Source organism: Vulpes vulpes, chromosome 6, assembly GCF_048418805.1.
Source record: "Vulpes vulpes isolate BD-2025 chromosome 6, VulVul3, whole genome shotgun sequence".
Classification (NCBI taxonomy): Eukaryota; Metazoa; Chordata; class Mammalia; order Carnivora; family Canidae; genus Vulpes; species Vulpes vulpes.
Window position 1 is genome coordinate 9961152 of NC_132785.1, and position 22626 is coordinate 9983777.

Consider the following 22626-nt stretch of genomic DNA (forward strand, 5'->3'; position numbering starts at 1 on the left):
CCATAAGCCAAAGCCTTCACTTAGGTTGGCAACTCCAACTTAGGTTGGCAGATTGTGATACCCCTGACGTGCCAGGGATGCTGTCAGAAATGGGTGTGATAACATTCATAAAGAGCTAGCACATATTTTCCTCAGAAAATATGAAATGGGGATCCCTGGGTGGTGCAGCAGTTTAGCGCCTGCCTTTGGCCCAGGGCGCGATCCTGGAGCCCCAGGATCGAATCCCACATCGGGCTCCCGGTGCATGGAGCCTGCTTCTCCCTCTGCCTGTGTCTCTGCCTCTCTCTCTCTCTGTGACTATCATAAATTAAAAAAAAAAAATTAAAAAAAAAAGAAAAAAAAAAAGAAAATATGAAATGACAGACGAGACCCGGCTGGCCCTGTGCAGTTCAGACATTCCATCCAAGTGGAACAGCTAAATCAACGCCTAGAGTCTATGTGGGTTGGATTGCACTGAGGGCCAGGCCCCTTCCACGTGAAGGCCTTTCTGGTTTCCTTCCTCATGTCTTCATTTCCTAGATCTCAGGCCAAAAATCCCCCTGGAAGCCTTCGCTGGTCGGAGCCCTCCCCACACACTCACAGGCCCCCATGGACCTCGCTTTGTCACTCTGGCCTCAGCAGCTGCTGTTTGTGGTTTGTGGGATCCTTTGGTTGGTGTCCCCAGCAGACTGTGGGTTCCTAGGGGGTAGGGGCTATCTCTGTTTTTCTCACCATCGTATCCTCAGCAGCCAGCTGAGTACCTGGCATGTAGCAGGTGCTCAATAAATCTTTGGAGGATGAATCAATGAATGGAGGCTGTGTCCCTCTGGTTCTGTATATCTGGGTGCATTCTGTTTTCTCAATTTACATACCTATTTCCCTAACAGGGTTGGTTCTGCCCTTTGCCTCCCCCATGCCCCCCTGGTTTCTGACGCCCATCAGGAGGGTTTGTACCTTGGGATGCTCCAAGGCATCTGGCGCGGAGGCAGGAGGCTGACCGGAGGCTGCCAGAGGGTGCAGGAGTCAAAGGAGCTGTCAGATAGAAAGAGAATTTTGGCTGTTGCATAACTCTCTGCTTTCAAAGGCTTGGGGCTCATCAGAATTTCAAAGGGTACTTTTACATGTAATAGAGTTCTACCTGCAAGAGCAATGAGTGAGGTGGGAGCTGTTCATTCCTCTAGTTGCTATTCGAGGCTTGTATCAGAGATAGCTAGGGCCTTGCGATTTTATTTCCATTCTGGCACAAAATGGGAAAATCTAACCTGAGAGCAGACTGGTGGTGACGGCAAGATCACAAAGAAATACTCCACTGGTTCCTTTCGTCGATTATTCCTTTTTTTTTTTTAAGATTTTATTTATTTATTCTCAAGAGACACACACAGAGAGAGGCAGAGGGAGAAGCAGGCTCCACGCAGGGAGCCCAACGTGGGACTCGATCTCGAGACCCAGGATCACACCCTGGGCCAAAGGCAGGCCCTAAACCGCTGAGCCACCCAGGAATCCCCTCTCATGGATTATTCTGAGAGCAGAGGAGCGCGGAAACGGAACAGAACGGTGCCGTTTTTTTGGCTGACTCATCCTAAGAGGTAAAAGTCTTTCCCCCTTTCCTCCTCCAGAACAGCCTCGGTGGGGCTCCATGCGTTAGACAGATGCTCAGATCGAATTTTGTTGAAAATCCATTTTAAAGTTAAAATCACTAGTATTGACACCTCTCATTGTTCTTGTAACTGTTGCTTTTGACCGCAGCAGTCTTGGGGAAAATTTGTGTAGAAAAGAAACATACAAAACCACCCAAACAACCCCTTCTTAAAATTGTGGCAGGGCGGTACGGGGATGGGGGGGAGGCAGGGAAACTGGGAGAGCACGTGAGTACATACGGCATTTAAAAAGATCTGCACCTAAAAAAAAAAAAAAAAAAAAAAAGATCTGCACCTGCTTTTGTCAGACCAGCCAGCAGACTATTCAAAGAAAAGTCCTGTTCTTTCTGGAAATGCTCAGGACTGAGAGCTTCTGCAAAAGGGTTGATAGAGGCTCCCTGGGATCGATTGCATGAAGGCCGTGCCAACCATCACTTTGGAAATGCGAGCAGAGTGAGAACAGGTACTGTGCTTTAAAGAGTGGTTTGGAGATTTTGACACCCTGTACGTTTTGTGAGAAATGGCAGAAGTAACTCACATCTGCTTTGCCCGCAAAAATGGTATTTCTATACTAAATTGCTTTATAACCACATTCCAGGTGCTACTTTGAGATGTAGGAGAAGAAGAGTATTCATCAGCCCATCTGAACAGCAGAAACATCAGCTGGGAGGTGACCAGTGAGGGGCCCTAAGTGCCTCCCTACAACCCGAACCCACTCTCCCGGCCTCCCCCAACCCAGGGCTCAGCATTCAGAGAATTAATTCACTGCTTGAGGCTTCCTGGTGACCTGCCTCTCACCCCTTGGCTGCCCTGCTTTCATCTTTTCAAGCCTGCATGCTTGACTCTGGCTCTTGCAGTCTAACTTCTTAGAGGCAGTTACTGAAATTTAATGGGAAGCATGTGAAAAGAATGATGTATTTGGTCCAATTCGATAGCTATCCTAAAAAGCTGTGCCTGGCCATGATTCCTGAGGAACGGCATTTAGTTTCTCCCGGAGCACACAAACCTGAAGGGAACAAATAGCCAATTCTGCTATTTAGAACCATCTTGCTGTGCCTTTTGTTGAGTGCAATTGCATTATCTAATGAATAATCAATGTTCAGCTGACACCTGAGAACCCAAATACTAATCCCAAGCAGAAGTTACCGATTTGCTCTGTTTCTAATCTTTATCACTGAGCCTATTCTCCCCACATTGAACCCCTTTTTTGGCTCCGACCTTTACCCCAGTTTTAGTGGACATCCAGAAGATCCATGGGCCCTGGGAATGCAGTTTAGGAGGGATGAGCCATATGCAAATAAGTGGACCTATGTGTGACTTTAATCCCTTATTATCTTTAGCTCTTCTATTTTTCCTTCCTTCCTTCATTCACTCACTCACTCACTCACTCACTCACTCACTCACTCAACAAATATTTCTTTGCAGTTCTTCATAGCTTCTGGGCCTGAGTAATGATTTTGGTTATGTCCCTGCCTCCAGGAGTTTGCAGTAGTTGTAGGTCCTAGTTGTAGGTCCTAGTTGTAGGTTTGGGCTTTCTCTCTCTGGGTCTCAGATATCAGAACGGATCATGACTCTGATTTCTCAGAGCCTGTAGATTCAGAGTCAAGGCCTGGCTCTCCTGGGCATGGGAAGTCTCTCCATGTGTTTAATGCGCTGTCCAGGGGTGGCAAAATCTAGTGGGTTGATTCTGCACTACAGAAGAGAATGCCTTTCATCTTTTCACCTCATAGAAGTCCAGTGTGGTGTGTCAGAGCACCCGGAGGGAAAGGACCATATTTTATTCATCTTTACTTTCTCAGCTTCTGGCAAAAAGCCGAGCATGTAGTAGGAGCTTTCAAAATGAATAGAGTATGAATGGATATATCTGCTCAAAGTGTCTATCTTACTGCAGGATCAATGGGGTTATATTCCCAGGTGAAGGGAAGCTTTATTGCTCTGGTGCATCATTCAGCTTCTGAAATAGAGAGAGGAAAGAGCAACGCATCAACTCCCCATGAATGTAGCCTGACTGAATGTGACTGGACATGCACCTAGCAGAGCTTATGTCCTCTGTTCACAGAAAGTCATGGATGAGGCATGAGAACTTGCTGCAGATGGATGTTGGCAGGAAGTGATGACACCTGGAAGCTAATCAAAAGTTTTGGGACCAAAATGGTCACCAGTGTGGAGTCCTTTCCACATATCTGTTTCTGGAACTGGGATTTCACTTATTCAACAAATAGCATGTGAAATTCTGGTCTGGTTATTGAGGATATCATGAGCAAAACAGACAAGAATCCCTGGCTTTGTGGAGCATTTCATGAAGCATTCATGCGAGGGTGTGTGTGTGATCAGTAAACAAAAGAAATACTTAAATAGTATATAAGAACATGACAAGTGGCAGGAAGATGCATAAAGGAGGGAGGGAGATGAGATTGCAGGGATGGGGATAATATTAGGTAGGGAGGCCAGGGATGTCTAATTAAAAAGGTGGCATTTGAGAAAAACATCTCAGGTTGGTGTGGGAGTGAGCCATGTGGGTTTCTGGGGGAAAAGTATTACAGACAGAGGGAGGTGTTGTAGGAACCATTGGTGGGTTGTGCCTGAGGTGCTTAGGGAGCAAAGAGACCAGTGTGGCTGGATCAGGTAAGATCTGTCAGGGGAGAGGATGAGCAAAGCATTGTCCATGTGTTTCCCCTTTCTCTACATTTGCTAAATTACTTCAGCTTGTTTGAAGGCTTTTGCAGGGCAGTCACCAGGAAATCTGAATCAAAATGTATCAGAAAAGAGGGGTGCCTGGGTGACTCAGTTGGTTGAGCATCAGAATCTTGGTTTTGGCTCAGGTCTTGACCTTTTGGTCATGGGATGGAGCCCTATGTTGGGCTCTGTGCTCAGGGCAGACTCTGCTTCTGATTCTCCTTCCCTCTCCCTCTTGCATACAGACACACACAAATACACACACACATTCTCTGTCTCTTAAAAAAATAAAATTATTTTTCATTTTTTTAACAAAATAAATTATTTTTAATTAAATAACAATTTAAAAATAATAATGATGATGATGAGGAGGAGGATGGCACACTTAAATTCAGTGCCTTGGGGAGTTTAATAAGGGTGCTAATTACAAAGATGAGGGTAGAATGTAGGGAGACCAAGAAGGGATGCTGCTATCTATGTCCAAGGGCAACACCAGGAGCCAATGTCACTCTTAGGCTTGAAACAGCAGCAGGGGGAGCAGTCGCTGGCACCAGTGAGGATAGATCCATGGAGAGGTCTACCTAGAAGAGCCATGAAATTTGTTTGAGGTCAGTCCATGGTAACCCACACAAGAGACCCTCTTGTCTCTTCTTTAGGTGCTCCCCATGGGCTGACTTCACCTGGCAACTGCAGAGCAAGGGAGCTCGTTGAAGTAGTTCACATGGGTCAGACTTCTGGGTTGCAGAGCTGTGTGGAGTAGGATGGAGAGTGGATCTGAGGCGGTGAATGGAACACATCTGACACAGATGCTGTGGGCTAGAGAGAAGAGGGGACTTGGAACTGAGTAGGAAAGGAAAAGTGACACCGAGAAACCACCTGAGCAGGGTGGCCTGTTGCAGATTGCTAGTCAGAAGCCAAGCAGCCTGAGGTGGTCTCTCTGAAACCCAGAGGGGACCACTCATTGTCAGTTGTCAGCCTGCTGCCCAGGGTGTGTGTGTTTTGAGCCATGTTCATCTGCATGGCCAGACTGTCCAGTGCTCCATGGGCCCATCTTCAGTGGACAACACTAACAGCCTTGAATGCACCTGCAAATGGGAAGGGGAGGACTCAGATCTCTTTTTAAAAATGAAATTAATTTCTAAAAACAAAATTATATATTTGAATGTGTAGAATATGATGATTTGATATGCATAAAACAGTGAAATGATTACTACAGTGAAGCTAATGAACATACCATCCCTCAGAGAGTTAGCATTTGTGTGTGTGTGTGTGTGTGTGTGTGTGTGTGTGTGGTGGGAGCACCTGAAACTACCTCCATAAGCAAATTTCTGGTATCAATACTGTATTAACAATGGTCATCATGCTGTACGTTAGATGTCTGGGATTATGGAGAGGCATGCTGGTATGAAGGCAGAGGCTCATCCGTGGCTGAGGTGGGACTGGACTAAACCTGTTTAGCAGAACTGTGGTGGACCATGATGTTTCACTTGATACAATATAACTGGGAACTTTCTGGGTAGGACAGCGGAGCTTCAGAGCTGCAGCTCTGGAGGATTTAGAGTTCCCTACAACCATCAAGGGCATTAGGAACTGGACAAATGTCTCCATTTCTGCGGATTTGTTTTCTTCTGTGACAGAGCTTACTTTGAAATTGATGGTATGGATGATTGGGAGTGTTTGAAATTTCATGACTCTAGATGAGCCTCAGATCCTTAATATGGCCCTCTAGCCTCATGGAACCCAGCTCCTGCCTGCTTCACTGCATGCATCTTGTGGTCCTCTCCCCTTGTTCCCTACTCCCTAGCCACCTAGAGCCTCATTTCAGGGCCTCAAAGGGCCATGATCCTTTCCACCTGTTGGCCCTCCTCTCAGATTCCCTGTACCTCCTCCTATAGCCACTTTGCTCCCTAATTTTGACTCAGCTCAAAGTCACTTCTTCACAGAAGCCCTCACTGACATTCTAGAAAAGGGTTGCATCATGGCTTCCATTCTCTTCTAGCATCTTGCCTAACATTTCTCACAACGCTAAATCATTAACCAAATGATTGGTCATTTAATGTCTGCCCCCATATGACTATAAGCTCTAATTTGCTGCTGCCCAATGACCATGTATAGAAGGCACTCTGTAAATATTGGAGGGCATTATTGACCAAAAGCTAAAAATGAGTTAGGAGTGGGTGTATACACACCATGCAGAAAAGAAATCAGAAGAAACATAGATTAGAAAGGGTAGTTGCCTGCCCACTCCCCACCCCAGGCTTTCTTGGTGTGGGGAACAAGGAGCATCAGAGGCAGGGATAGGAGGGGGTGGAAGACAGGGAGCAGACACAGGCAGAGTTGACCAGTCAATTCCCTGGACACCTGAGGAGGGTGAAGAAAAGCTGTTGTTAGATGTCTCAACACCGATCTCATTCTCTCTAGCAAAAAAAAAAAAAAATGATTTTTAAGAAATTTAAAAATCTAGCCAGGAAATATTAACAGAAGGAAGCTTTAAAATGTGAGAATAGCAATCATCTTTTGCTCTACTGACTGGCTGATTTGCTAAGGTCTGAGCTTGAGGCCTGACATGGTAATAGGTTCAGGCCAACAGAAATGATTTTAATTGGTGTCCTGACATCTGGGGGAATTCAAGAGCTAGCAAAGTGGAGTGGGATACTTATAAAATAGTAATAAATAAGTAAATAAGTAAGTAAGTAAATAAATAAATAAATAAATAAATAAATAAAAATGTTTGTAGCTTTCTAGTCCACCAGAATAACAAACACAGGGTGTACCATTATTAGAATCCACTAGCCCCAAATTACAAATCAGTCAGGAACAGAGAATAAAATGGCAGGATTAAAATGGGGATCTTTAATTCAGGATGGCAGATTTATATGTGTGGGGTGGGATGGTCTCTATAGAGAAGGTCACGTCTTAAACATGAGCCTGATATGCTCTGAGAAATGCCCGGTCCTGAAGGAGGATGGAGTTAAGGTTTATATAGAGCTCAGAGAATAAATTTGGGGACCCAGGAGGATGGCAAGACAGAGAAACTAGTGAAATAGGGAAATAACTGAGGGAGAAAGGGAATGAGAACAGGTGTGTGAAGTTGATGGGGGGAAGAGGAAGCAGGTGGACAGAGGAGTAAATCTGATGCATTGGCCATGGATGGCTATGGCAATTCCTCCCTCCCTCCCTCCCTCCCTCCCTTCCTTCCCTCTAATTCTCCTTGCCTTTTGTTCCTACCATTACTTCTTTTTTTAAAAAAATCTCTTTATTGGGGTATGATTGACATGTAAGAAGCTGCATATTTAATGTATACAACTTGATGTATTTATTTGGAGATAAGTTTACACCCATGAAACCATCACTACAGTCTATAATGATAATCATCTGTCACTGGCAAAGATTTCCTGGCACCCCCTTTTGTTTGCTGTTGTTTTGTTGTTTTCCTTTAGCAGTAAGAGCATGGGATATTAAGATTTTTTCCTTTAGCAAACTTTTCAGTACAATACAGTGTTGTTGCCCTAGGGCCTCAGTTGTACAGTAAGTCTCCAGAATCTATTCATCTTGGGTGACTGAAACTTTGTGCCCTTTGATCCTCATGTCCTCATAGCCTCCTCCCTCTGGGCCCTGGAAACCACCATTCTTCTCTTTGCTTCTATGTGTTTGATAAGCACATTCTTTTATTTTTTGCTTCAGGTTTTGAGTGAATGTTTATTAATCATGATAACGGTCGGTATTCCCTTCAGGCTACACTTCATTTCTGAGAATCAAGATTCTCCGTGTCCCCTATTACTGCTGCCTCTTGGGACTGCTGCATTCACTGCTCGTTCTCTGTTACAGGCCTGCTTTCCCAGGCCTGTGGTAGGAAACGCTGTGATTTGCAACAGTCGACACAATAATATAGAATAGATGAAAAGAGAACAAACTGTGTCATATGCATAGTTTTAACACATTAGAATAAAACATAATTCAAGCTTTAAATAATATCTAGTAGGATACATGATGTAGGGGCACCTGGGTGGCTCATGTCATGTGATGTTTCAGGACTTTGGCTCAGGTCATGATCTCAGGGTACTGGGATCGAGCCCCACATTGGGCTCCCCTCTCAGCAGGTACTCTGCTTATCCCTCTTCCTCTCTGTCTGTCCCCTCCCCGCCACTTATGCTCTCTCTCTCTTTCAAATAAATAAATAAAATCTTAAAAAAAAGAAAGAACACATGACAATATACAGTAGAATATTTTTTAAAAACTAGATTCTTATTTCAGATGGTATGATGAAAGGAGTGTCTGGTAAATTGAAGGTTATAGTAAGTTAAAAGTTGGAATTAGGCTTGGACACCAGCCGAGCAAGCTGTCACCTGTAGGTGTGATTGAGGAGGTGGTGGTAGAGATTTCTAGTCCGAAATTCAAATTCCAGAGCCTGTCATTTAATCATGAGATAGTCTTTTTGGGTCTCAAGTCTTCTTAGGAATCATTAGTAAAATCCAAACATCCTCAAGAGAGGTCACACCTTCAGTGTTTAGTAGGTGGCTCTGTGGTTACAGATGTTGGAATCAGCATTTTACTGCTTCCCATTTCCCACTCCTACACACTTCCCACTTTTTAGGCCTCATTTCCTGTTTCAAATCTGACGATTCCTGCTTTAATAATCTTTATATCTTAATTGAACAATCTTATTAAATTAAATAATCTTATAACAGTATTATCTCATTTGCCTCTCTCCCAACCTTTGTTCTATTTTGTCACCCCTTTTACTTGTACATAAACTATAAATCTCACCTTACAGCACTGCTATGCTTTCAATAATTTTCTGTTCAGGAAATTATGAGAAGAAAATAAAGGAGTGTTTCATGCTTACCCATGTATTTGCCAATTCTGGTGCTCTTCATTCTTTCTTGTAGACCCAAGCTTCTATCTGGTTCATTTCCTAGGCCTAGGGAAGATCGTCTGGCATTTCTGTTAGTGTAAGTCTGCTGTTACAAATTTTCTCAGTGTTCTTTTGTCGGAACATGTCTCTCTGCACTCTGCTTTTTTTTAAATAATAAATTTATTTTTTATTGGTGTTCAATTTATAAACATACAGAATAACACCCAGTGCTCATCCCGTCAAGTGCCCCCCTCAGTGCCCGTCACCCATTCACCCCCACCCCCCGCCCTCCTCCCCTTCCACCACCCCTACTTCATTTCCCAGAGTTAGGAGTCTTTATGTTCTGTCTCCCTTCCTGATATTTCCCACACATTTCTTCTCCCTTCCCTTATATTCCCTTTCACTATTATTTATATTCCCCAAATGAATGAGAACATACAATGTTTGTCCTTCTCCGATTGACTCATTTCACTCAGCATAATACCCTCCAGTTCCATCCACGTTGAAGCAAATGGTGGGTATTTGTCGTTTCTAATGGCTGAGTAATATTCCATTGTATACATAAACCACATCTTCTTTATCCATTCATCTTTCGATGGACACCGAGGCTCCTTCCACAGTTTGGCTATTGTGGACATTGCTGCTATAAACATCGGGGTGCAGGTGTCCCGGCGTTTCATTGCATCTGAATCTTTGGGGTAAATCCCCAACAGTCTGCACTCTGCTTTTGTTTTGTTTTAAAGATTTATTTATTTATTTTAGAAAGAGAGACAGTGAGAGTGTGAGCAGGGGACATGGAGCAGAGGGAGACAGAACGAGAGACTCTCAAGCAATTCCCACTGAGTGAAGAGCCTGATGCACAGCTTGATCCCACAATCCTTTTTTTTTTTTTTTTCTGATTTTATCTTTTTTTTTTTTTTAATTTTTATTTATTTATGATAGTCACACACAGAGAGAGAGAGAGAGAGAGGCAGAGACATAGGCAGAGGGAGAAGCAGGCTCCATGCACCGGGAGCCTGATGTGGGATTCGATCCTGGGTCTCCAGGATCACGCCCTGGGCCAAAGGCAGGCGCCAAACCGCTGCGCCACCCAGGGATCCCTTGATCCCACAATCCTGAGATTATGATCTAAGCCAAAACCAAGAGTTGGAAGCTTAACTGACTGAGTCACCCAGGTGCCCTTGCACTGGTTTTTGAAGGATAGTCTTGCTGGGTACAAAATTTGGAGTTGATAGTTTTTTTTGGTTGCAATATTTTAGAGATGAGATTGCATTGTCTGCTGGCCTCCATTCTTCTTTTTCCTCCTCTCCTCTTCCTTATTCTTTTTCTCTAATAATAATGCAGCCATAATTTTGTATTGTTACCCTGTTTGTAAGGTCTTTGATTCTCTGGATGTTTTCAAAATTTTCTCTTCACCATTGGTTTTCAGTAGTTTGATTATGAAGTACTTAGGTGGGGTATTATTTGTACTTACCCTGCTTGTGGTTCACTCAGATTCTTGGTTCTATAAGCTGAAATTCTACATCAAATGTATGAAATTCTCAACTATTCGTTCTGAGGAGTCCAGCTTCTGGTTAAAAACCTATGTGGGATTTTTCAGGCCTGGCCATAAGTAATTGCAAAGGTTTCCTTGGCAAATATCATGGTGGGAAGCTGTCCTCTTCACACCAAGCTTGGTGCACAGTTAGTGCATTGCAGTGTCTGGAGGGAATTGCAGTCAAGGACTTGGGTGGGTCAGGCTCTTCCCATGTTTGCATTCTGAGCCTCAGTACCTTTATTCCTAGATCTCTTTATCTGAGACCTTGGCAGAAGTCTTTTTTAGGTGCCTCTGCTGAGGTCTCCTTATATTAGGAAAGAGGGAGAAAATCTGAAGACACTCCCCATCATCACTCCCCACCAACTCAGTGCCTACTACTTTTCCACTTATAATCCTCTCCTCCATCTGACCCTATGGTTCATGAAACTGCTGGAGTCTTTTGTTAGGGGCTCTCTAAACAGTGAGACAATCCCCATGCCTGCTCTGATTCATCTGACCCATGACTGGTGTGCCATTTCATGAGGAAATAAAACAAAGGAGAGTCAGTGTTGTCTCCAGTTTTAGCCTTTTGCTTTTATCATCAAAATAAGTAATTAAAGGCTTAACTTTTTCATTTTTGCCTTGTTGCTTTAATCTGCTACTTGGATACTTGATAGCTCCCAGCTCCTGACATTTCCTCAAATAATTTTGCTGTCCCATTATCACCTTCTTTTCCTTAAGAAACTCTAGTTACACATTTTAGACTACTTAATAGTGCCCTTACATCTTTGAGGCATGGTTCATTTGTATTCCATCATTTTTTACTCTCTTTTTTCAGATTGTGTGATTTCTATTGATTTATCAAGTCCATCAAGTTTTCTCTTACCACGTTCAATTCCCTCAAAGACTGTGCAGTGAATTTTTCATTTCAGCTATTGTACTTTTCATTTTTAAATGGTTTTCATTTCCTCTGATGAAATTATATATCTTTTCATTAATTAAAATCATGTTTTCTTTTCTTTTTTAAATCTAATTTTTTCTTTTGGTTTTAGAAGTAGAATTTAGTGATTTGCCACTTACATACAACACTCAGTGCTTAATACAACAAGTGCCAAAAAAAAATACAAGTGCCCTCTTTAATACCCATCACCTATTTGGCTCATCCTCCACCCACCTCCTCTCCATAAACCCTCAGTTTGTTCTCTATAGTTGAGTCTATTATGGTTTGCCTCCCTCTCTTTCTTTTTTTCCCCTTCCTCTATGTTCATCTGTTTTGTTTCTTAAATTCCACATATGAGTAAAATCATGGTATTTTCCTTTTCTTTCTTTTAAAAATATTTTATTTTATTTATTTGACAGAGAGAGAGAGAGAGAGAGAGAGCGAGCACAAGCAGGGGGAGTGGCAGGCAGAGGGAGTGGGATGTGGGGCTCGATTCCAGAACCCTGGGATCAAGACCTGAACTGAAGGCAGACATCTAACTGATTGAGCCACCCAGGCATCCCAGTATTTGCCTTTTCTGACTGACCTATTTTGCTTGGCATAATACACTCTAGCTCCATCCACATTGTTGCAAATGGCGAGGTTTCATTCTTTTGATGGCTGAGTAGTATTCCATTCCATATATACCATGTTTTCTTTTTGTATGTTTTTTTTTTTATTGGAGTTCGTTTTGCCAACATATAGTATAACACGCAGTGCTCATCCTGTCTAGTGCCCCCTTCAGTGCCAGTCACCCAGTCACCCCATTCCCCCAGCCCACCTCCCCTTGCACTGCTCCTTGTTCATTTCCCAGAGTTAGGAGTCTCTCATGTTCTGTCTCCCTCTCTGATATTTCCCATTCATTTTCTCTACCTTCCCCTCCAATTCCTTTCACCATCTTTTATATTCCCCGAATGAATGAAACCATATAATGTTTGTCCTTCTCCGACTGACTTACTTCACCAAGTGTAATACCCTCCACTTCCATCCACGTTGAAGCAAATGGTGGGTACTCGTCATTTCTAATGGCTGAGTAATATTCCATTGCATACATATCACCATGTTTTCTTTTAAAAATCTGGCATATCATCCTTTAATTCCTTAACTATATTTATGATAGCTTTGTTGTCACATAAATTGCATATATGGAACACCCCTGGGTTTGTTTCTACCACCTGCCCCCCCTTTTTTTGGACTATGCATTACATTTTATTTGTGTGTATGTGTGTGAGCATGTCTAGTAGTTTTGATTGTATACTGGATGTTGTGGAAGAATCAGTGTGGAGATTGAATTTTGTGATATTTCTATGTCACTTGTTGTTTTCATTGGTAGTGGGATTAACGGTAGGTCACCTTGTGTAAGCCTTGGTTTTATGTTTTCTTAGGGAGTATCTGTGAAAATTCCAATGTTTTTTTCAAAGCATAACTTTAACTTGTGGGACTCAATCTCTATCATTTCCTTCTGGCAATCTTATCAAGGCTTGGTTTTAGACTTGGGAAGGGCAGGTCTATTGTAAACTTTACTCTGGGACATGATTCTTACTCCTGAGGAGCAGTATTTCTGGTGTCTCAGCTGGGTGCCTGGGAAACAGGTGTTATCAAGTTCTTTCCATTCTTGCCGACAACATCCCCCAACATTGCTTAACCTCAGGTTTTTCTGTTCTGCTCTCAACCCCAGAATAGAGACAGATTCTGGTACACTTTGTCTAAACTCTCCCTATACATGTATAGTTCAGTCCTTGGCTAAGCACTTGCAGAGATCCCCACGTCGGATTCTTCCCTCTGCATAGATCTTCAACGTTTGTGTCCCACCTCACAGAATCCACTCTACTTGCCCCACACTCTGAGCTCTGCCTACTGAGCTTCCCAGGACTTCCGTGCTCAGCTTGGTCTCCAGCTTACTGTCACCCAGCTGGGAAATGACTACCTGGGTAAGAGCTGGAGGCTCAATTTGTGAATTTCCCTTCTGTTTCGTGATTTGGTATATGATTTGTGAAAACAGTTCCATCATATGTTGGCTTTTAAGTTGTTTTGGCAGGAGGACTAGTCTAATATTAGTTATAGGAGATAGCAATACCCACTGTGGGTTCTTGAACAAGGGATAATAAGAGGGTGTTGATGGGCAGTGATAAAGGTGGCTTGTAGAGGGGAGAATTTAAGAGTCAAGGCACTGAATAGGAGGCATCTTTTAAACTGAGAACTAATGTCAGGATGTGATTTGAGGAAATAAAACAAAGAAAAGGGAAATACCATGCTGGAGAATGAACTACTCTTGAGTTAGTGATAAGTAGGTTGTGAGGAATGAAGACGAGGGTTTAAAATGGTGCCAGAAATGCTTTAAAAAGGAGTTCTTATCTCTGGATGTAAATACTGAAATATTTATGGATGAAATGATATCACGTCTGGGATTGATTCAAAATAATCAAACACAGGGATGAAGATGGGGAAAGGGTGGGGGTAGAGGTGAGATGAGAGTGACCATAGATGACAATTGTTGAAGTTGGGTTATGAGTCCATGGGAGTGTCTTATGTGCATTTTTTCTACTTTTGTATCTATTTGATATCTTCAAATTAAAAATAAACAAAACAAAACGAAACAGAGTGGGTTATAAAGCTGGGAGGTGGAGTGTCCCAGGGTGAAGATGGGGAGACTGCCCATTTTTGAGGTAGGGGAAATGGGGATGAGGCAGTGGCAGTTTGTTAACGTCTAAAACAGGCTCTTATGCAAAAATGATTTTAAAAATGATTTGTTCCAGCTAACTCATTCTGTTCCTTTGGAAGTGTCATCAAATGCAAGGTATATTTGATTAACTGCTTGAAGATGTGGGTCATATGGCACATGCTGAACGGAGGCTGTGGCATATAGGCCACTCACTTATCCAACTCTGGATTCAATGCTGGCAGCTCATGTTAGCTCATAAAGCTCTGTGTAGTTCGGGCCTAGACTATAATGGACAGGTATGGTCAGACTCTGGCACACATCTCCCTGAGTGGTTTCTGGAATAATTTCTGGAGGCATTTTTCTGTACTCCCCTTTTCCCTGCACCGCCTCCCTGGCCAGCTGTACATGCCTGGAGCCTCCCTGAATCTTGCTTGCTCTCACCTGCTTCCTTCCAACTAACTGTGGCCTCTGTAATTGAGCTCAAGAGAGGGGACTGTTCCCATAGCCTAAGGAGTTTCAGGAGAAGTAGAGAGACTTTTCTACAAGTTAAGGTAAAAGAAAAAAGGAAAAACAAACCCACTCATTTTCTTTCCCTACTTTCCACTTCCTTTTCTCACTCATTCAACAAATCCTTTTAGGTGCTACCGTGTGCCAAGTTTTATGGTAAGGAGTGGTTGGAATTCAAAGGTGATCAAGACCCAGGTCCTTCCTTAAGGATCCGCAGCCTGGCAGTGAATGAAAGACATGCACACAGAGTGACAGAGTCACAAGTGCCATGTGAGATGTCTGTCTGGGCACACAAAGGACACAAGGAAACAGGGGACAGACATCACTCTTTTCCTCTCTCCTGGGGTTGGGTTTTAATACTGTCCTTGTGCCCTATCCATAACCTGGATTTTCTCTGAATATCCATTTTTTTCATTTTAAGACAAGGCTATGTATACCCACTTAGGGATTTTGTAAGTGCCAAAAAAAAAAAAAAAGCCTAAAAGGATATTAGCTAACCATACTGGTTGATGATAATGGTCATCTCTCCTTCTTTCTAGGTACACCAGTGAAAACAATGGGCCCAACTTTTTCCAGGTGACAGTCAAGTGATCATTGTCACCAGCACACTCGACCTTATGAACATAAGCTGGGGGCTGCAACCATTTCCAGGGAAGATCTGCAAGTAAGAGGAAACTTCTTTTGCCATGGAGGTAATAAATCTTCTGCTTATTGACTTTTAAAAGTGTGGAGGCAAATGTCCCATTTGTCTGTTTAATACCAACCACCACCTTAACATTTGTTTTGCTGTACAGTTTACAAAGTACTTTAGAAAGTCACAAATCACTGGTGTCTCGAAATAACCCTTTGACTTGAGAGAGGAGATTTCGTTTTGACCCTCATTTACAGATGTGGAAAATACAGCCCAGAAATGTTAAATGCGTGGCCCAAGATTCATAGCTAGTGGGGGCAGAGCCCACGACTCAATTCTGATCTTCTCTTTCCAAGTCTTGGAGATCACCCACTCTTCCCTGTTAAGAGTCTAGAGCGTCCAGGGCTCCCCTTTGGCATCTTTAGGAGAAGATTGCAAATTAGGTTTTAAAGTGTCTAAGAAATTAGTTGTATTTGGACCTGTGGTGGGCGTCTGGAACCCCCCAGGCCCTACTGCAGTCACAATCAATCAAACAAACAAATAAGCATCTCCATTGTTTTGTGGATTATTTCCCCATGAGGCAGATGTTTACTTTTCACAAATGAAAGCTCATTGTTGTCAGGAACATTTAAGAGGCTTAACCTGTCTCCTCTGGCATATGGCACTGGCTTTTCATGATAAAACTGGCTGTGTGCAGCGGCAGACGAAATTGCAAGCCTCCCTCTGAAACTTCATCAGTTGCTGTTGCGGGCGTCACTGCTTTCCTATGCAGGGACTCGTCTGGGCCTCTTCCACTGTGAAAGGGGCTGTGGGGGGGGGGGGGGAGAGTGGGGGAAGAAAGGCTTTTTCCTTTGGTAGAAAATACTCATATTTTAATGGGTATGATGTCATGAATTATTAAACTAGCTTAACTTTAAAGCCGAGCCGAAAGAACACATAGTGAAGAATGACCTTGAGACTCTTGAAAAATGGGAGTGTTGACTGTGCCCGCAGACTTGAAGATGGATTTCTACTTTAGTTGATATTTATGCAACTGTGAAACTTGGTCCCTTGTTCCCAGAGAAATCCTTTGTGCAGCCGTGTGGAGAAAGTTATTACATTTTAGTGCAGAAGAGCTGTAAAGTTTCTTTCCTCATGTCTTACGAAAACAGGAGTGCTAGCGATCTTTGTGCTGAGGGATGGCCCTGAGGAATGAGATGCAGAGACAAAAGGTAGCAGACAGGCATTGTTCTAAAAAAAAAAAAAAAAAAAAAAAAGAAGAAGAAGAAGAAAAGAGCCCAACATTAGGTTCTTCTGAGGGGTTTGTGCATAACCTGGGTCCTGCTTGCTTGCAGGGCTCTGTTATTTTTCTGATTCAAGGTGAATCAAAGGAAAATAAGGTCCAGAAGGATGAAGATCTGCTGGCTAGGGTAGTCTGACCCTGTGATAGGCACTGCAGCACCTCCCACTGGAACACGGGTGGAGGCCCCTGGAGAGCTCCGAGAGTGTGTGATGTGGGGGAGGATCTTCCAGAGCTTTGGGTTCAGCTATCTCAGGCTCATTCTCTGGCTGTAGAGACACCGAGAACAGGGCAAATGTCCTCGGTTCCCTTCAGTGGGTGCGGGGAATCCGCCTCTTCACCCATAGTGACATGTGACTCAGACTTCCTCTTCGTTTGTTGTGACACAGGTTCAAGGAGCAGTGTCTGGAGACAGGAGATGAGGGTGAGCGGGGAGGGTGGAGGAACCTGTAGTCACTGATATTCTTTAAACACTTGTCTTGGTCTTACTGCAATTCGTCATGTAGGGGGACAGCATTATCCCCATTTTACAGGGCAAGAAACTGAGGCTCGGGGTGTAAGATTCTTGATGTCACGTGGCTGCTCACAGTTTTGAATCTAGATCTGCCCGACATCAGAGTTTTACGTGAATTTGTCATTCTTACTATGATATTCTGATTTGAGCCAGTTTTTACTATCTTCTTGGTTGTTTGTTCAAACTCTTGGCCATTACACGCTGATGTCTTCCAGGAGTTCCTTGAGACCCACTCTTCCTCCTTCTGCATATTCCCTGCAACCTGGCCGATGGACCTATCTTGGCTCCTTCTGCGGTGGCCTTGTTCTTTGGCTCACAGTGTCTTTGGCCAAGGTGAGACACAGACAAGGCGCTGGACAACAGGTGGATGAACAATGAGATTGAGGCATTGATTTCCCCATTTTTCTCTCTGTTGGGCTCTCTCCTGAAGGCCGACGCTCCTGCCAGGGGCCCTCTCCATGCAGCTTCCCTCCATGGGTTTGACTAACTGCCCCCTCCCTTGCCTGTTCAAGCTTAGGGGGGTGGTGACAGCCCCTGCACTATCCTCTGTGCTTTCTTCAACACTGCCCACGCTTTTGTCAATTAACCCTAGACCAAGGTTAGGACAGGTGGATTGCTCAACCTGAGTGTGTCATTTGCTACCTTCTGGCACCTTTACTGATATAGTGAAGCATCCCTTCAGTGATGTCAGAGTTAATGTTTTGGTTACATCTATTAGTGACTCTTTTCACCAAGAGGGAGATGATTTGGGGCTTCTCTTTTTATGCCTAAGGATTTCCTATTTATAACTTCCAAAAAGGCTGTTTTTTCATCCCTTACCTTCCTTTTGCCTTTCTACTTGCCTCTCGAATTTCCTCTTTTCCCCTCAAATTGAGTCTGCATGACCAGGGAAAGCCAGTCTCCATGATTATTCTCCAAGATTGAGTTTCTTGGGTCTCCAAAATCTCTACTCTATTCTTCTATTAGCATTTCTTTGCAAAACAGGCTGTTGGATTGTCTTGAGAAAATGATGTGCATTTACTTGCCTTCTAGAGAAAATTGTTATTTCTCCAGAAAGGAAGGGCAATAATGGAAGTCTGTTCAGTAAGTAACAGTAAGGAGAATAAAGGGGGGAAAAGGCAGGAGATTCAGAATCAAGGTCAGTTTCCTCTGTTGTTGAATTGCAGCAAGCATTTAGTGGTAATAAAATCTTTTTCCTGTATAATACATTTTATATTAAAACTGCAGCCATTTAAATGAGGGATTTTATGTCTGCACAGTCTTTATTGAGCATGAAGGCTTACAAAAATGCTTTTGGTTTTTTTTTTTCTCTTAAACCATTTTTGAGATTTGAAAAGCCATTCTCTGCCTCCCGGGCTTATAGGAGTAAAGACGCAGAGGCGGGGAGTGGCCACAGTGGCTCACACAGCTCCTTGCTTGTGCTATTTAACCTTGGACCCCTGTTATTCTGGGCCTCTGTGTCTCCTGAATAAATAGTAAATCTTTCCTGATGGCGTGGCAGCTTTATGATGTGGATTCATGCGTATTTTCAAAGGAGCACGAGAGAGCCTTTAATGCATTTTCCCTCCTTTTACTAGTGATTTAGCCAGAGCCTGTGCCTGGTCAGCCCATCTCTGGTAAAGGGCAGGCCCTGGTGCTGCAGTGGTCAGCACTCAGATGATCAGTCTTCTAGCTCCACGACAGGAAGGATTGACTCTGGTGTTATTTCATAGATTGACTTGAAATGGATTAATGCTTCTCTTGAAGGTTTATTGAGTCGTGTTTTTCCAAGGTCTTCGTCCTAATTTAATACTGAAAAATTTGTGATCTACCCCTGATCCTAAGATAGTAAGACAGTGAGACCTCAATAGGTCCTCCTAACACAGGATCACGCAGGGTGCAAGTTTCCTAGCCTGGTTTTATGGCTCTTCATTTGGGACGGATTGGAAGTGGTCTCAGATGGTTCAAGGACATGTTGACCTTAGATATACCACAAAGAAGGAGTCAACTCACAGAGCAATTCCATTGTTTTCATAGTCATTGCTGTTATTCATGGGATGAACTGTTGGATCGGACTCTTCTTGGTCACAAGCATGGTGTAGAGGAAACAAAAACACTACGTATGTAGCTTCTGAGTACTTGAAATATGCATTTGTGTAGGAAATTATCTGCCAAGGGAAGTAGACTGTTGGTGCGGATCGGACCTATAGCAGGAGATGCCTCATAATCTATAAATATCTGCTCTTTGAGTTAGAATGAATTACCTGAAGACGGCAGGCTCCACTTTTACATCTCAGATTGCCAGAACTGCATTTCCCATTGGACAGTTAACAGCACCTTTTAAAATCTGAATTTCCCTAGTACATTGACCTGACCTGACTTCTTAGCCACAGCTTTCACTATGCTTTAAAAATAGCCTTGATGCCAGCATAGCGGAGGAGACCATTTACCTAAACAACTATTTTGTGTTGCCTATAATGTCATGTAGATCTAAGTCTTTTCTGTATCTTTCCACCACAATGGCAGCATATGGCCTATTGTTACAATCAGATATTCTTGTGAGAAGTTAGAGGCCACGGGTGAACGGAGAGGATATTATTGTTGGGTCTAAAGCTGTTGTTTTGAGCCTTGAACCAAAGTTTCCTGCAGTTTTATTTTTAGAAAACTCAAACCTTTCAGGAAGGGTCGGCCAATATGCTCTGATTTTTATTTTTGATAGTGTTGACTAATGTTTACTTTGGGCTCCTGCAAATTGGTTAGGAGGGCTTCGCGTGGAGGAGAAAATATGGACAAATACCGTTAGTTTACTTAGCGCTGAAGGCACTGGCTGGAAAAGAAAGAAAATGACACAGTTCTTTAAGCCTAAAAAATCGTAATCTCTTTTTGCTCCTGAAGTATATATTCCTGAAAGAGAGCAAAAGTAATGGGAGCAAGAGGGCTGACACTGGCTCAGAAACCCAAACTGCTAGGTCGAGGAGAGAATTGCCTCGTTAGAAGAAGACTTTTTGGGTGCCTGGGTGGCTCAGTGGTTGAGCATCTGCCTTTGGCTCAGGTCACGATCCCGGAGTCCTGGGATCGAGTCCCGCATTGAGCTCCTAGCAGGGAGCCTGCTTCTCCCTCTGCCTATGTCTCTGCCTCTCTCTCTGTGTCTCTCATGAATATATAAATAAAATCTTTAAAAAAAGAAGACATTTTATTAAAATAATGAATGCTTATTATATGGGACAGAATAAAGAATATGATTCCACTGAGTAGACGTGCGGGCACACGTACCCTTGCTTGCATGAACACACGGATAGAGAGGAAAGAGGGAATGATAAAGCAGAAGCATGTCGGTGTGCTTTATAATTCTGGATTTGTTTTTCAAGTTTGGAATTAATTAGATACCATGTTGAATTCCAAATGCGATAATTAGGCAAATTAATGCTGCAGTGAAGTTATTAATGAGGCAAAATATGCTAATATGCTTTTGATAAAGAGCTCTTCTTCTGCCTACCAAGAAATTGGCAAACATCTTTCATTTGGGGCCAGACAGCTTATCTCAAGTGATTTACTAAAAAGGTTCTCGGCCGTATGCTGTGAACAAATGTTGTAAATAGGGGTTAATGTCTAAATTTTTGATACGTATACGCCTCGATGTGGCACGGCAAGTCCCGTGACATTCAGCCTGGTGTTTGGGCGGTGGGGTGCCCAGAAAGGCCAAGGGTTCTTCAGTGCCCTTCAAGGCCTCTCTCAACAGCAAACACTACCACTTGCTGGTGTGGCTCCTATTAACACCATCGCTGATGCTCAACTCGCGGTGAGCAGTGGCTGCTAACCTGCCAACCTGCTGGTTTCTTTTCGGCAGACTTGGTGTCTCCTTTGGTTTTTAGATGTTCAAAACTGCTGGCCAAGAATCATTAGGGAACCCATTTAGTGGTTTGAAAGTGACACAGCAGAATTTCTCTTTCCGATCTTAACTCTGCTGTTCAGAACTCATTGTGCATCAGGAGCCCTCCTGGGACCGAGGCGAGACACCATCTACCCAGGGGGAGCTGGCCATTAAAAACAAAATTTATGGAAATGTGAAAAGAACTTTCCCATGAGCGTATCATTATTTTAATCCTTTTAATCATACACTCCACGAGGGCACAGCCTGTCTAATTTTGATTAATTTAGATATAATATTTGCTAAATGTGTTTTACTCTGCACTCCAGGTAGGGCCGTTTTGACTGTTGTAAATCTGAGGCCAGAAGATCCTAAGGTGTGTTTGAGTGGGGCAGCCCAGTGGTCAGTCCTTGGCTTAGTGAGGGCTGTTGAGGGGTGTCCTACGGAAGGAAAGAGATCCATTATTAACTATAAAGTGTTCACAGAGTGGTTGGATCAGTTAGGAATGCGTTAGATCACAAGTTTCAGAAAGCCTTACTGGTAGCTTTATTAGCAAATGAGTTTATTTTTCTCCCATGAAAAGCAGACCAGGGTTGGTGGTCCACAGCTGAAATGTATCTCAAGCACATCGTCAAAGTTCTTTCCATCTTTCTATCGTATCATTTCTGTGATCACAAGATGGCTGCTGCACCGCTAAGCATGCCATTTGGGTCTCAGGCAGGAAGAAGAGGGAAGAATGAGCCAATGTGTTCCTTTTGGGAAGGTTTCCCAGAAGCCCAAGCCAACAGCCTCCATTTATATCTCATTGGTCAGAGCTGTGTCACATGTTAAACCCTAACTGGAAAGTCTACAGATAAGGTTGGGTCAGCTAGCTCACAGCCTTTGCTACAATTCTTCTCTTGGGTACCATGATCCTGGGAGGGAGGTTGTATCCTCATTTGACTGCAAAATTTGATGGACAAATCGGATATGAAAGGGAAGTTTGGGTAATGAAGCCATTTTACTCTTCCCCAGGCTGAAGGCAGTGTACTGTGGGAATACACCTACAGACTTCAGGTTGAGCTACGGGACCACACAGATGACTTTCACCTCTCTGACCCTTCGTCCCTATGTTTGTGAATTGGAGAATACTTTGGAGTTATTGTTAGGAAGGAATTGGGATAACATGTATAAAGTGTTTAGCATATTCAGCTTGTTAATAAATGGTGGCTGTTCAGATGGCAAATTTATTCCAGGTTGTCTTCATAATAAGCCATCACGTAACAGACGTGGAACCGGGGAGGATGGTTCTACATAATCCTTTACCTTTTAAGAGAGTGGGTTCTGGTAGGTGGAGGGGCCTTTCGGCTGAATGGATTTATAAATTTGAATCGATAAAGACTGTATATTTAAAAAAAAGACTGTATATGGAAGGTGGAGAGACAATGCAATGTGGGAAGGGAAAGAGCAGGGATGAGGAGGCAGGTAGGCAAAGAGGCAGAAAGGCTGAATGTGAGAGGGGGTGGTGGTGGTGGTGGGAGAAAGGAGACTGGGCTGCTCTAAGA

At 43.3% G+C, this 22626-nt stretch overlaps 1 long non-coding RNA gene across 1 annotated transcript in view; it reads left to right on the forward strand.

The window, feature by feature from the left end:
- The first annotated feature begins 1413 nt into the window (after positions 1 to 1413).
- The window catches only part of LOC112928104 (uncharacterized), a 38362-nt gene continuing 17149 nt past the window's right edge, over positions 1414 to 22626 (forward strand). The window contains exons 1-2 of the long non-coding RNA XR_003236685.2: positions 1414 to 1565; positions 15351 to 15503. This is a non-coding gene — a long non-coding RNA (uncharacterized lncRNA). The remainder of the gene's footprint in view (positions 1566 to 15350; positions 15504 to 22626) is intronic.